This window comes from Tetrao urogallus (genome assembly GCF_951394365.1).
Source record: "Tetrao urogallus genome assembly, chromosome: 2".
Lineage (NCBI taxonomy): Eukaryota > Metazoa > Chordata > Aves > Galliformes > Phasianidae > Tetrao > Tetrao urogallus.
In genome coordinates this window covers 3,787,295-3,793,487 of record NC_136814.1, presented here as the reverse complement: position 1 = coordinate 3,793,487, position 6,193 = coordinate 3,787,295, and positions in this window count along the sequence as shown.

Below are 6,193 nucleotides of genomic sequence, written 5' to 3'. Positions count from 1 at the left end.
ATCTCTGGTGGATAGTGGACATTAATGACAGTTGCAAGAGCTTAGATATTACATAATCACTAATTACATTCTGCACAATTAGCAGAGGCTCCTCTGTGTGAATCGCTAATGGCTGATGGGTGCCATCCGCCCATTGTGGCCATAAAGGGATGCAGCACAACTGGCTGCACAGCGGGAGGATCTTCCTTGTTGGGTCACCACCACCAAGGTTTGGGGAAAAGCATTTGGCCATTGAATCGTGGTGGTGTTTGGATCTGGTTCACGGTGCTGGGAAGTGGGACTCAGCTCCACACATCTGTTGTCTGAAATAAGGAGATGTGTCATTAAACAGTCGGTGGAATTGCTTTGGACAAATCCCCGAATGGAAACCAGCATCAGGCCCCAGTACCTTAAGGAATTCAGTATTTTAAAATAAGATTGGATGTGGTTTTAAAAGGCGTTGTCAGAGCAAAAGCAATTTAACCAAGGCGATGTATCTGGCGACCACTCTTCTGCCTGCCAAGTGCTCTTCTCCGTGAGCGCATTGTGGCTACAGCAGATTACATCTTCTGAATATTTTTGTCCGTTGCTCGGTTCATTTTCATAATAACAACCTGCATCCTTCTCTATCCTTTCATGCTGAAGGGTTGCAAACTATTACACGAGCAGCCCCGCTCCTGAAGAGCTCCCACCTCCCAGGGGAAAGCCAGAATTGTGGGGCACACTGGGGCAATGGCAGGGATGTGGGGAGACTGATGGGAGGGCAGCTCTGGAGCTGGGCATCGTGGGGTGAAGCCGTGCTGGGGCAACCTGTGGGCCAGGTAGTGGTTCAGGCTGGCTGTTAGGAGTAATTCCTTCTCCCAAAGAGCGGTGAGGCAGTGGCACTGCTGCCCAGGAAGTGGTGGGGTCAGCTGGAGGTGTCCCAGAGCCGTGGGGATGTGGCACTGAGGGACGTGGGCAGTGGGTGGGGTGGGCTTGGGTTGGACTGAGCGATCTTAGTGGTCTTTTCCAACCTCCATTCTATGATTCTGTGATTCTATTCTATGATTGTAATCAACGCGTGTCACTGCTCACGTGCCCCCACAGTTAATTGCTGACGGCAGCTGCGATCCCACAGGGATGGGATGCTCCCGAGGCTCAGCTCCGCCAGGCAGAAAGATGCAGGGAGACTCTCAAACAGCTCTCAGCACTTCCAATGGCATTTCCCACAGCAGGGCTGGTGGGGCATTGTGTCAAGGTGGAAAATGTTAGCCTGGAGGCTCCACATTCTGTGCATTGAGGCTAGGATGCTCACGCTACGCACAAACCCCCAGCACACAGCAGGGGCCGGGCTCAGGCTGGGATCCCTGGAAGCCTTTCTCTCCATGCAGTTGGCATTTTTCCCCACCTTGACCCTATGAGGTGGGGCTGTGAGTGAACTCCGGTCTGGGCGCTGGGCAGCATTTGCATAAGTGCTGCCAGGGAAAGCAGGTGCTATTCCTTACATTAACGGCAGAACATTTAAATCTTAATGACTGGCATTGTTGTCTAAAAGACGGTGTTTTTCCCGCTGAGAAACTGCATTAGATTGAAGAAACGGAGCTCATTTCCATTCACTCAGCAGTCTCTCTAGAAATGACATGCAGTGCTTGAAACTGTTTATTTCCAAATTCAGGCCTCCTCCGCATCAGTCATCAGCTTCAATTACCAGTTTTCCGGAGCCGAGCCATCAGGCAGTCTGACACGAGGGTCCAACCTAATTCCCACCTTCTCCAAAGTCAAGAGCATAATGTGCAGATGAAAAGGTGGAAAATAGCCTGGACTTCATTAGCATGCAGCGCCCGGCTGTGCATTTGCTTGCCGCGAATGGAAGTTCTGACACTCGGCGCCTTCTGCAATATGAGAAAAGTCCTCTTCAGAGTATGTGATGTCCTTACCCGCCAGGAAAGGTCATCAAAAAGGCAGGCTCTGACCTCGCTCCCTGCTCTTCATGACTAGTTTATTGATTCCAGGAACACCTCATTACATGCCGGATCAACATATTATTGCCATGTTCAGCGACTGAATTGTTTACAAGTGTCTTTATAACCAGCAAAAGCCTTCCGGATGATGCATGACTACACTCATTTGGATGTGACCTGCCAATTATGTGTTATCCGATATGTTGCTGTGTGGCTTGATCCCTGACCAGGCCCGCAGCCCCGCATCAGCGCAGTCCCATTTACTACTTCTTCCTAACCGCTCTTTGGGAAAGTGTCCATTAGCCTGTCAGTGTGTACATTTTTTTTCTTTTTTTTTTTCTTTTTTTTTTCTTTTTTTTTTTTTCTTTTTTTTTTACCTCTGCGACGGGAAATCTGAGCATTATTGCTCTGACATTTGCTATGCATGAGGTTCATCATCGGTTGGGGGAAGAGATTTTTTTTTTTATGGCACCGTCTGATAACCTGCACGATTTGCAGTCAGTGTGTGCGATGGGAGCGGGGCTGGTTCCTGAGCCCTGCCATATTTTATTCGGCACGAGCAGCGCCCGGCCGCTGATTTATTCACCAGAGGGAAGGCAGAAGCAAAGCCCCCTCCCCAGCCTCCCTCTTCCCTGGCTCCAAAGGTTCAATAACTTACAAATGTATTTTCCTCTTCTCCATATTTTTCTGCTGTTTGTGTGACCATTTGCTCACTGTATGACACTGCCTTATTTATCCTCAGCCTGTAGCGGGGTGACTGCACGGTGCGACACGCACGGACACGAGAATTCCAGAAATAAATCACAGAGCACGACTACTATTTTAATCTCTCATTACAGACACTTCTATGGCTCAATAAAAAGGAAAAAAGAGCGGAGGAGCAACTCGATCGGAAAGTCTGTAAAGACAGATCGCTCCAAAAAGCTCCTTAAATGACTCCATTCGCTCTTCCCCATCTTTAGTGATGATTATCCTCAGTGCCTGCTAGTGCAGTGCGGAATGGGTGAGAGGCAATGTGCCTGTGGGATGAGGTCCTGCAGCCCTGTGCCCCTGGCATTACGCTCATGGGGTGCCTATGCGATGTGGTCCTACAGCGTGGGATGTGATCCCACAGCGCTGTGCCCACGGCATCGTGCCCATGGGATGTGATCCCACAGCGTTTTGTGCCCACAGAATTGTGCCCACAGCACTGTGCCCATGGGATACGGCCCCACAGCCTCAGGCCCACGTGTGTTGTGCATCTGCAGTGCCCCGTGGCCTGGCTGAAACATGGCTTGATGTATGCACATGTAGCACTGTCTGCTCAAGGCTCTGCAAATATTAATTAAGTTGCCTAACACCCCCTGGCAAGAGCTGGTGTTGAAATGCTCTTGCTGTGGTCCAAAGGGACTTACGGTCTCCAAGGGTGAGCCAATGGCAGAAAGGACACAGGTCCCCAGCACTGTGGTGACAGGGGGACTGGGAGGGGCTGTCCATGGCAGGAATGGGGTTTGCAGCCCTGACCCCCATGGCACACGGCTCTGCCCCTCTCTGAGCTCCCAGCTCCTGGCTCTTGTCCTTACTGATGAGGGAGCCTGATTGGATTTGATGATCTTAGAGATCTTTTCCAACCTTAATGATTCCATAATCCTATGATTCTATGACTTCTTATCAGGGCAACTCGAAACTTGGTGTAGTTTTCAACTGCTTCAAGCACTTTTGCTGCAAGTGTTATAGGAAACAGAAAAAGGAATGGTTCTGTGCATTCGATTTAGAGCTGTGAATACAAGAGCTGGAGCAGCAGTTTGAAACACAGCGCGGCTGCCTGGCTGGGCAGCCAATTTCTGTAAGAGACCAACTGTGGAGTGGGGATGGATCCTGCAGGCTCTCTGTGCTGGCAATAAAGCAGCATGTTGCCACACACCGGAACAAATTGGCCCTTCTATTCATCTTCATTATCCACGCGGTTCCACTGGATCTGAGCTCGCTACAAGTGGATTCCCAATATCTATGTAAATCTCTCCCTTCCTCCACGTATCCACTTGTGTTTATTAACATGTGCCAGAAGCAACGCTCAAAACACACGCCATGCAGATGAGGAAATTAGTGGGAACCATCCGTGTCTGTGTGCTGTTATTGTCCCGATGACGCAGCTGGAGTGGAGTGCCGGGGTATTACCCCTGTAGTTATCAGTGTTGGTCGTGCATTAAATGTGTGCATTTAGAAATAAATTTGACAAGCCTGGTGCCGTGGGCCGACATGGAGCTGGGCTTCCGCATCTATGCAGGATGGAGGAAGACTGGATTTCCACTGGAAATGAGTGGGGAAAATCAGAGTGAACCACAGCAGGTTGACGAGAGGTACCTTTGGTTGCTCCGCTATGGAAAAGCGAGGAGCCTGTGTCTGTGCACTGAGTTACCCATAAAACTCGATGCAGATTGAATGGGGCTGAAAACCTCGAGGTGGCGTCGAGGTCCCACCCGTGGCAGCCCCATCCAGGAGCATCACCCCAGCAAAGCCCTCCCGCTGCCAGCCCAGCTCCTCTGCGGGGCAAAAACCACCTGAAACAAAGAGGGTGGGGGCACTGTTATTAATTACTGGTAATGACTTATTTATGCATTGTTATTGGTGGCTTCTTGCCGAAAGTAGGTGATTATATGTACAAGATGAGAACCCAGCAGCTAAAGGCAGCCCAGGCAGCTAAATCACGGGAACAAGGCTCCGCAGCTCGGCGCGCACGTAGCAGACCTTGCCAAGTGTTTCAGAACTGAATAGTCATTGGGTTGGCAGATAATTCAGAAACTATTTGTATGAGCTGTTTATCAAATTATTAACTGCACAGATGTTGTTTGGTTGAAGAGCAGCTGAACCTTCTCTCTGCCAGCCGTGGAGACAAAGGTCTGCAGGAATAATTGGAGATGTGCATGGAATATTAAATTAATTTACTGCTCTTAATTCTTATGCAAATCCTGACCTCTGATAGAGCCTATCAATTACCCTGCATACAGGGAAAAGAAAGGAGAACAGTTTCTTTCTTTTCCCCCCTCTCCCCGCTTTTTCTTTTCTTTTTTTTTTTTTTTTTTCTGTTCTATTTTTCTTTCTTTTTGAAAAGGAACTTAGGAAAGGAAATATTTGGGGAAGAAAAAAAAGCCAACAACAACAAAACAACCCCCCAAGAAAAAGCCATCAGTGGGAGAAGCCAAGCGCTGGGATGATTTAATTGAATCCCCCGGTTGTAGCAACGTCCTCGGGGAGCACAGAGCTGTTTCTAAAATAGAGGGGGGGGGAAGCTGGGAACAGAGGCCGGCCCAAATAGCTCCACACGTTGGCAGTGGAAGGCGATGGGACCGAGAGAGGCCTTCGGTGCGGTGGGAGACGTCGGGCAGGGCGGCTTTGGGTGCCCGGGTTGGGCATCGCATCCCAGGGGGGAGCGGCGTTGGAGCCGCCGTAATTAACGGCGAAGGAGAAAGGCGATCCGTCGGTGAGTCCATTGTGAGATCCCAGGTAGAATGAAGGACGATTTAATTGGTCCTCGTTAAGAAGAGCTATTTTTCTAAGATGGAGAAAAGGCCTCGTCTTCGGCACATTTTTTTCTTAATTGGGGTTGTGTACGCGCCGTTTAGTCAATGCTTAAAAAAGACTCCGCTCCTTATTCTTTCATCATATTTTCTAATACGGATAAATAAATAGGGCGAATAATGCGAGCCGTCTCCCCCCCGACCCCTGAAAGACCTCAGCAGCGAAATGATGTTTCGAGCTCCTTTCGTCACATCCAATATGCGCTGCCTTTCAGCTCTCCGCAGCCCAAACAAAAGCCATACAACAATATCAATTAATCATGCAGCAGGCAAACAAGGAGATTTATTCCACTACAAATAGCCTCACAGAGAGATGCTGAATGGGCTTGATTAGCATGAGAAAAGAGGAGCAAAACTCCACAGTTCAACAGCTAAAGAGCAATTTGATGGGGCTGGGATCGGGAAATTACTTGATTAGCGGCTGCCGGAGGAGAAGGCGATCGGGACGCGAGTCCGGGGAACGGGAAGGGGCTGCGGGGGGAGAGGGGGCAGGGCTGGCTGCCTTCGCCCTGGGCAGGGGAAGCCCGGCTTTCCTGAGGCCGGTTCGCCACGGGAGGAGCCCAGCCGGGGTCTCCCGAAGCTTCCGTTTGAGCAGAACGATAATAAACTGGCCTTAAGGAAGGAAAATCTTAAGAGTAATAAAGCAATCCCAACGTCCCGGCCTGCGCTGGCTCGCCCTCCCGGCTGGTTTCGTTTATCTCACATTTAATGAGTGAA